Source organism: Citrus clementina, unplaced genomic scaffold (assembly GCF_000493195.1).
Source record: "Citrus clementina cultivar Clemenules unplaced genomic scaffold, Citrus_clementina_v1.0 scaffold_5, whole genome shotgun sequence".
Classification (NCBI taxonomy): Eukaryota; Viridiplantae; Streptophyta; class Magnoliopsida; order Sapindales; family Rutaceae; genus Citrus; species Citrus x clementina.
Window position 1 is genome coordinate 26,807,487 of NW_006262201.1, and position 5,615 is coordinate 26,813,101.

The 5,615-nt window shown below is 34.6% G+C and overlaps 1 pseudogene; it reads left to right on the plus strand.

Moving 5' to 3' along the window:
* Nucleotides 1-2,359: 2,359 nt before the first annotated feature.
* On the plus strand, nt 2,360-4,905 carry LOC18043035 (annotated as a pseudogene).
* Nucleotides 4,906-5,615: the final 710 nt, after the last annotated feature.

Below are 5,615 nucleotides of genomic sequence, written 5' to 3' on the forward strand. Positions count from 1 at the left end.
TTCTCTTTCGGAATGTTTATCATTATTCCGAATCTCTAAATTGGTCAATGTTATGAAGACATCCTTGAAGATAATCACACTTTTCCCATATAGTAAAGTAGTCACAAAATGACTATATTCTTTTGGAAGGGATTGCAGTAGAATCATAGCCTTGACTTCATCCTTAATATCTTCATCAAGATTCTTCAAATCTGCAAGTAACTTTTAATATCTTGATACATGATCGAGCATTGACATTCTAGGCTTCATTTGGAAGCCATATACTTGACTCATTACATGAAGGCTATTTTCAGGACTTTTTAGCAGGTACTTCTCCTCCAATGTACGTCATAAAGTCATCGTTCACTACTTATCTTTCACCAGATATTTCACCTCCTTGGTCAAGCAAGATCTGATCTGATCTGACCACAGGCTTTTTTGTTCATATGATCCCAAGTTTCTTCGTCGTATATGTGTCTTTTATTTTTCAGAACAACATCGAGATTGATTTAAATAAAAGCATCCATAACTTCGCACCTCCACATGCCGAAATTGACTTTCCCATCAAACGTTTCAACATCGATCTTCTGGCCTCCTATTACAAGTGTCGAAAGACGATGTGACAAATCTCGTCTCCCAATGAAGTATCTCCTGAAATATTCTGGGTAGATCTCTCCCCACTCCTAGAAGTTTAACCTTCTACCATTTTCTCAATAAATTATTCCCACTTTAGAAATCAGTACCTATAGAAAAATGTACCAAGAAAGTTACTAGGAAAGACTGGAGATGTCACACCAATCCCACTTAAGACCCAGTCCCCTTAGGCTCTTATTGCCTTTGTGACAGAACTTTTCTAGAAATGCACAAATCCATACTACTGCACAAGCTGTTAATCCTCCCGAGTACGAACTCTTGGCTCCACCGTATTAAGAAACAGTACCATACATGAATAGTATCGTACTTGAATAGTACCATATATAGGAATAATACCGTAAGTATGAACAGTACCGTATGTATGAAAAATGTCATCTACTCCAAAGAAAGATGTGGGGAAAATCGTCAATCACAAATCAAAAAATTGAAAAAACCTTCAAAAGTAATTTTAATTATCTTTTGTCTATAATCTCTAATTTCCCTTGGAAACCTAAAGTCACCGAAAGCTCTCCGTTTTCTTCTCTCCATTAAGTCCCTTGTCTCCTAGATTTTGAAACCTAATATCCTTATCTCCTATAATTTCTTTAGAAATCATTTTAACCAACTAGCCCCTTTAACTTACTGAGCAATTGTATCCCCAGATGGCTCTTGTTTGACAGAAGAAATTGATGGGTCTTGATTTCCTCAAATATGGGTTGAATGCAATAGAGGTAATTTATGGGTTTTGCTTTTGTGTTTGTTAATTTTTATTATCGAGACTCAAGATGATGGGGAAGTTGCTTAGAGAAAATGGTATAATTTTGAACAGATTAAAGAGTGACGAAGAGGCTACAAATTTTTGCAATTAGAATAGTAAGTCCATTAGATTGAAAATATTTCGTCCCTAGAGAGAGAAAGTGATTGAAAATATTAACAATTTGTATGACAGTTGATGCTATGTTAAATTTGGGGAATTTATAAAGTATCAATTTCAACTAGCTACCGTTTTACTCAAATATTGTATCCTGATAATTGTTAGTAATGCAATTATTTTCTCTTATTCCTGTGGGCGTAGACAAAATTACCGAATCACTTATAAATATGCTACTATAAAAATATTATTAAATATAACATTAATTTGTAGCATTTTTAAAGTGCTATAATGTTTAAAATAAAATGTAGCACTAACAATATGCTACAACCTAAATTTAAAATATAATAAAAAATAAAGTAGCACTATTGAATAGTCAATTGTGGCTTTTTTTAATAAAGTGTTATTGTAGAACAACATTTGGTAACATTAAAAGAAAAAATGGTACCATGAAATGCTACTATAAATGATATTTGTTGTAGTGTTTTTGTTAACTAGAAGAGAGAGATTGTTAAAAAAAAAATGGTTAATGAACAACCTCTAATGGAGGAATTTGAGAACTGAAAAAGAAATGGGCCAATGGGCTAAAAAGATAAAGCAATAGGATTAAATCAAATTTCAACAGTTTTGGGCAAACTTCAGTACTTCACTAACGATTTCATTTTGATGAACATTAAACTTTGCAATACAATTCAAACTACGATATTTCATAAACACGTAACAAGTTTGGATGAGATTGATACTATGTTGAGATAAGAAAAAATATCATTTGGATTAAGGCCCAAGAAGACGCCCACTCTATGCCCCCGTTTACTTATGTATATCTTTTACTTTCTTGTATAAAGGTTATCAGAAGTTAGAGCTCAGTTACTGTCAGCCACAAGAAAAATGTTAGCAGGTACAGCAGCCATGTACTTTCTTGTTTCATCTCAGACAAGTGCTGTAGCTGCAATTTTAATCACTCTTTTAATCATTCTATACACGTCTTTGTTAGTTTCAAGAAATTTACTTCGAAAATACACAAGCAAGAAGAAGAGGGGAGCACCCGAAGCCGGGGGAGCTTGGCCGGTGATTGGCCATCTACACATCCTAGGAGGGCCAGAACCCCTTCACAGGGTGTTGGGAAGCATGGCCGACAAGTATGGTCCAATCTTCACAATCAAGATTGGCATAAATCGAGCTTTAGTTGTGAGCAGTTGGGAGATGGCTAAAGAGTGTCTTACTACAAACGACAAAATCTTTGCCAGCCGTCCAAAAACTCTAGCCATGGAGATTTTAGGCTACAATTTTTCCATGTTTGGCTCCAGCCCATACGGCTCCTACTGGCGCGAGACACGCAAGATAGCCACACTTGAGCTTCTCTCAAAACATCGACTTGAGAAGCTCAGGCATGTACGAGACTACGAGGTGAAGACTTGTTTGAAGGAGTTATACGAGTTATGGGACAAGAGTAAAAGCACAAATAAGATGTTGGTAGAAATGAAGAGATGGTTTGAAGACACCATCTGTAATGTGATTTTAAGAATGATTGTAGGAAAGGGATGCAATTCAGTGGATAGTGAAGAATGGATGGAACTACTAATTTGATTTTTAGAAATGAGTGGCAAGTTTGTGGTGTCAGATGCGCTGCCGTTTTTGAGATGGTTGGATATAGGGGGTGACGAGAGGTCAATGAAGAAGACTGCCAAAGAATTAGACATTGTTGTTCAAGGATGTTTAGAAGAGCACAAGAGGAAGAGAGATTCTCGGGAGATGAAAGGAGAAGAACTAGATTTTATGAGTGTGATGCTTTCAATTCTGGGCGATACAGAGAAATATTCGGGTCGTGATGTTGATACAATAAATAAAGCTGTCTGCCTGGTGCGCCTTTCTTAACTCGTTTTTTCATTTTTGCGCCTTTCTTAACCCGTTTTTTCATTTGTACTCATACTCTAGAGGACGGCTTAATCCCTCTCTACCCGGTCCATCGATTTGAGCAGAGTTCAAAAATCTTATACCTCTATTTTTGTGTTTTATTTATTTATTTTTTATTTTTATTAACTTGCACACATTAGTGAGGCCTGAATTTAGATCGCAGGTCTTAGGATATTTACTCCTTACTGGTGGAAATAGACCTTATATCTTTTAACTCAAGAAATATTACTTGGCACTTTTCTCTTAACAGAATATTATTCTGTGCTTTTAAAATAAATTAAGCTTATGTATCAATATTCAGGATGAGATAACCTAATGAGAGCAATTAAAATTGTAATTCGTCAATTGAGAATATATAATTATATTCTGTTTACGTCCAGTTGGTTGAGAGGATAATGGTGAATTAAAAAGTCGATGAAATCATCTTCTATTCATTATTGATTTAGTCATTTGGGACTTACATTTTCAGATAAGTTTTTGGTAATATATTTGTGGATTTGGGGAAGTCTTGAGTGCTCCAGGAGCTCTGCTCCTTTTCCATTCATTTCTTGTTACGTTCATACTTCAAACATTCATGATACTATGCATAATCCATGGTCAAGAATGAATGGTTAACGACCAATATTTCAAGAACATCAAAGACCTTCTCGTGGATTTAACATGATCCATCAGCAAGAGTCAAAAGGTCAAAAAAATAGTCTTTAAGTTGAATTCAATTAAGTTGGATTGTGAATGAGTGTAACATATGAAAGTAATAGAACAACGCTTTGAGCACTACAAATTTTGCAGGGTCTCATCATAGCAGGATTAGACACCACAACAGTAACTTTGACATGGGTTATCTCTTTGCTTCTTAACCACCGGGATATTTTAGACAAGGTTCAAAATGAACTAGATATCCAAGTTGGCACAAAAAGGCAAGTGAATGAATCAGATCTAAAAAATTTAGTTTACTTGCAAGCCACTCTCAAAGAAGCTATGCGTTTGTATCCTGCTGTGCCACTCTTAATTCCACATGAGGCTATAGAAGAGTGCACAGTCAATGGTTACCATGTCCCTGCCGGCACACAACTTTTGATCAATGTTTGGAAGCTTCAACGTGATCCACGTGTTTGGGAAGAGCCGTGTAAGTTTCAACCAGAAAGATTTTTGACAAAGCACAAGGATATTGATGTTAGGGGACAGCATTTGGAATTGTTACCTTTTGGTAGTGGCAGAAGAATGTGCCCTGGAGTGTCATTTGCCCTACAAGTTATGCAATTTACAATTGCTTCTCTACTTCAGGGCTTTGATTTTGCAACCCCGTCAAATGAACCGCTGGACATGGGTGAGGGATTTGGATTGACCATGGAGAAATCTAGACCACTTGAAGTACTTATCGCTCCACGTCTTTCTGCTTCTTTGTACGGCTAAATTGGTTATCGATGTTATCAATCCAATAAACTTTTATTACACGTATTGGTGTATTTTGTTTGCTTGTATACTCTTGACTTACTAGGCCTTCTTTGGAATCATCATTAGACATGAATACAGCAGTTAAATGCACTTTTATCGCCGCTAAATTTTTACAGCACCATCATTATTCTTAATATTAATATTATCATTTGAGTACAATTCTATTGATATTATAATTACAATAGTATCGAGACTTTTATTTTTTAGAAGCTCTATTCGGTTCAACTTATTGATTAGAGTTTAGAGGAAAACTTATTCAAAGAGAGCTTTTTAAGCTATTGGGTTTTTGGTTATTAATTAAAAACAATTCTTTTGAATTATTAAACTATTTAGTTTTACAATATTGAAAGTTCTTTTGTCTATTTAAATTATTAAAAAGGATATGCAAAAACTTTACTTCATAATTATATAAATTTTAACCAAATGCACCCAAGCTGTCCATTAATATAAGAAAAAATAATAATAATTCAACCATTTGGTTGAATTCTAGCTAAGTAATATCATCCCAGTTCGACTTTAATTTTCTTTCTTTTTACTTTTTCTTCAACCATTTGATTGACTTCCAGCTAAGTAATATCATTCCAGTTCGAGTTTTTTTTTTTTTTTTTACTTTTTCTCTATAGCAATTGCTGTTCTAGACAAAGGATATCTAATACTAGTTTAAAAAAAAAACACAAATAAGACAAGGATGACATGAATTTCAAATATAAATTAATAATTGGCACATATTATTGAATTAAAAAATAAAGGGGAGAATATACAT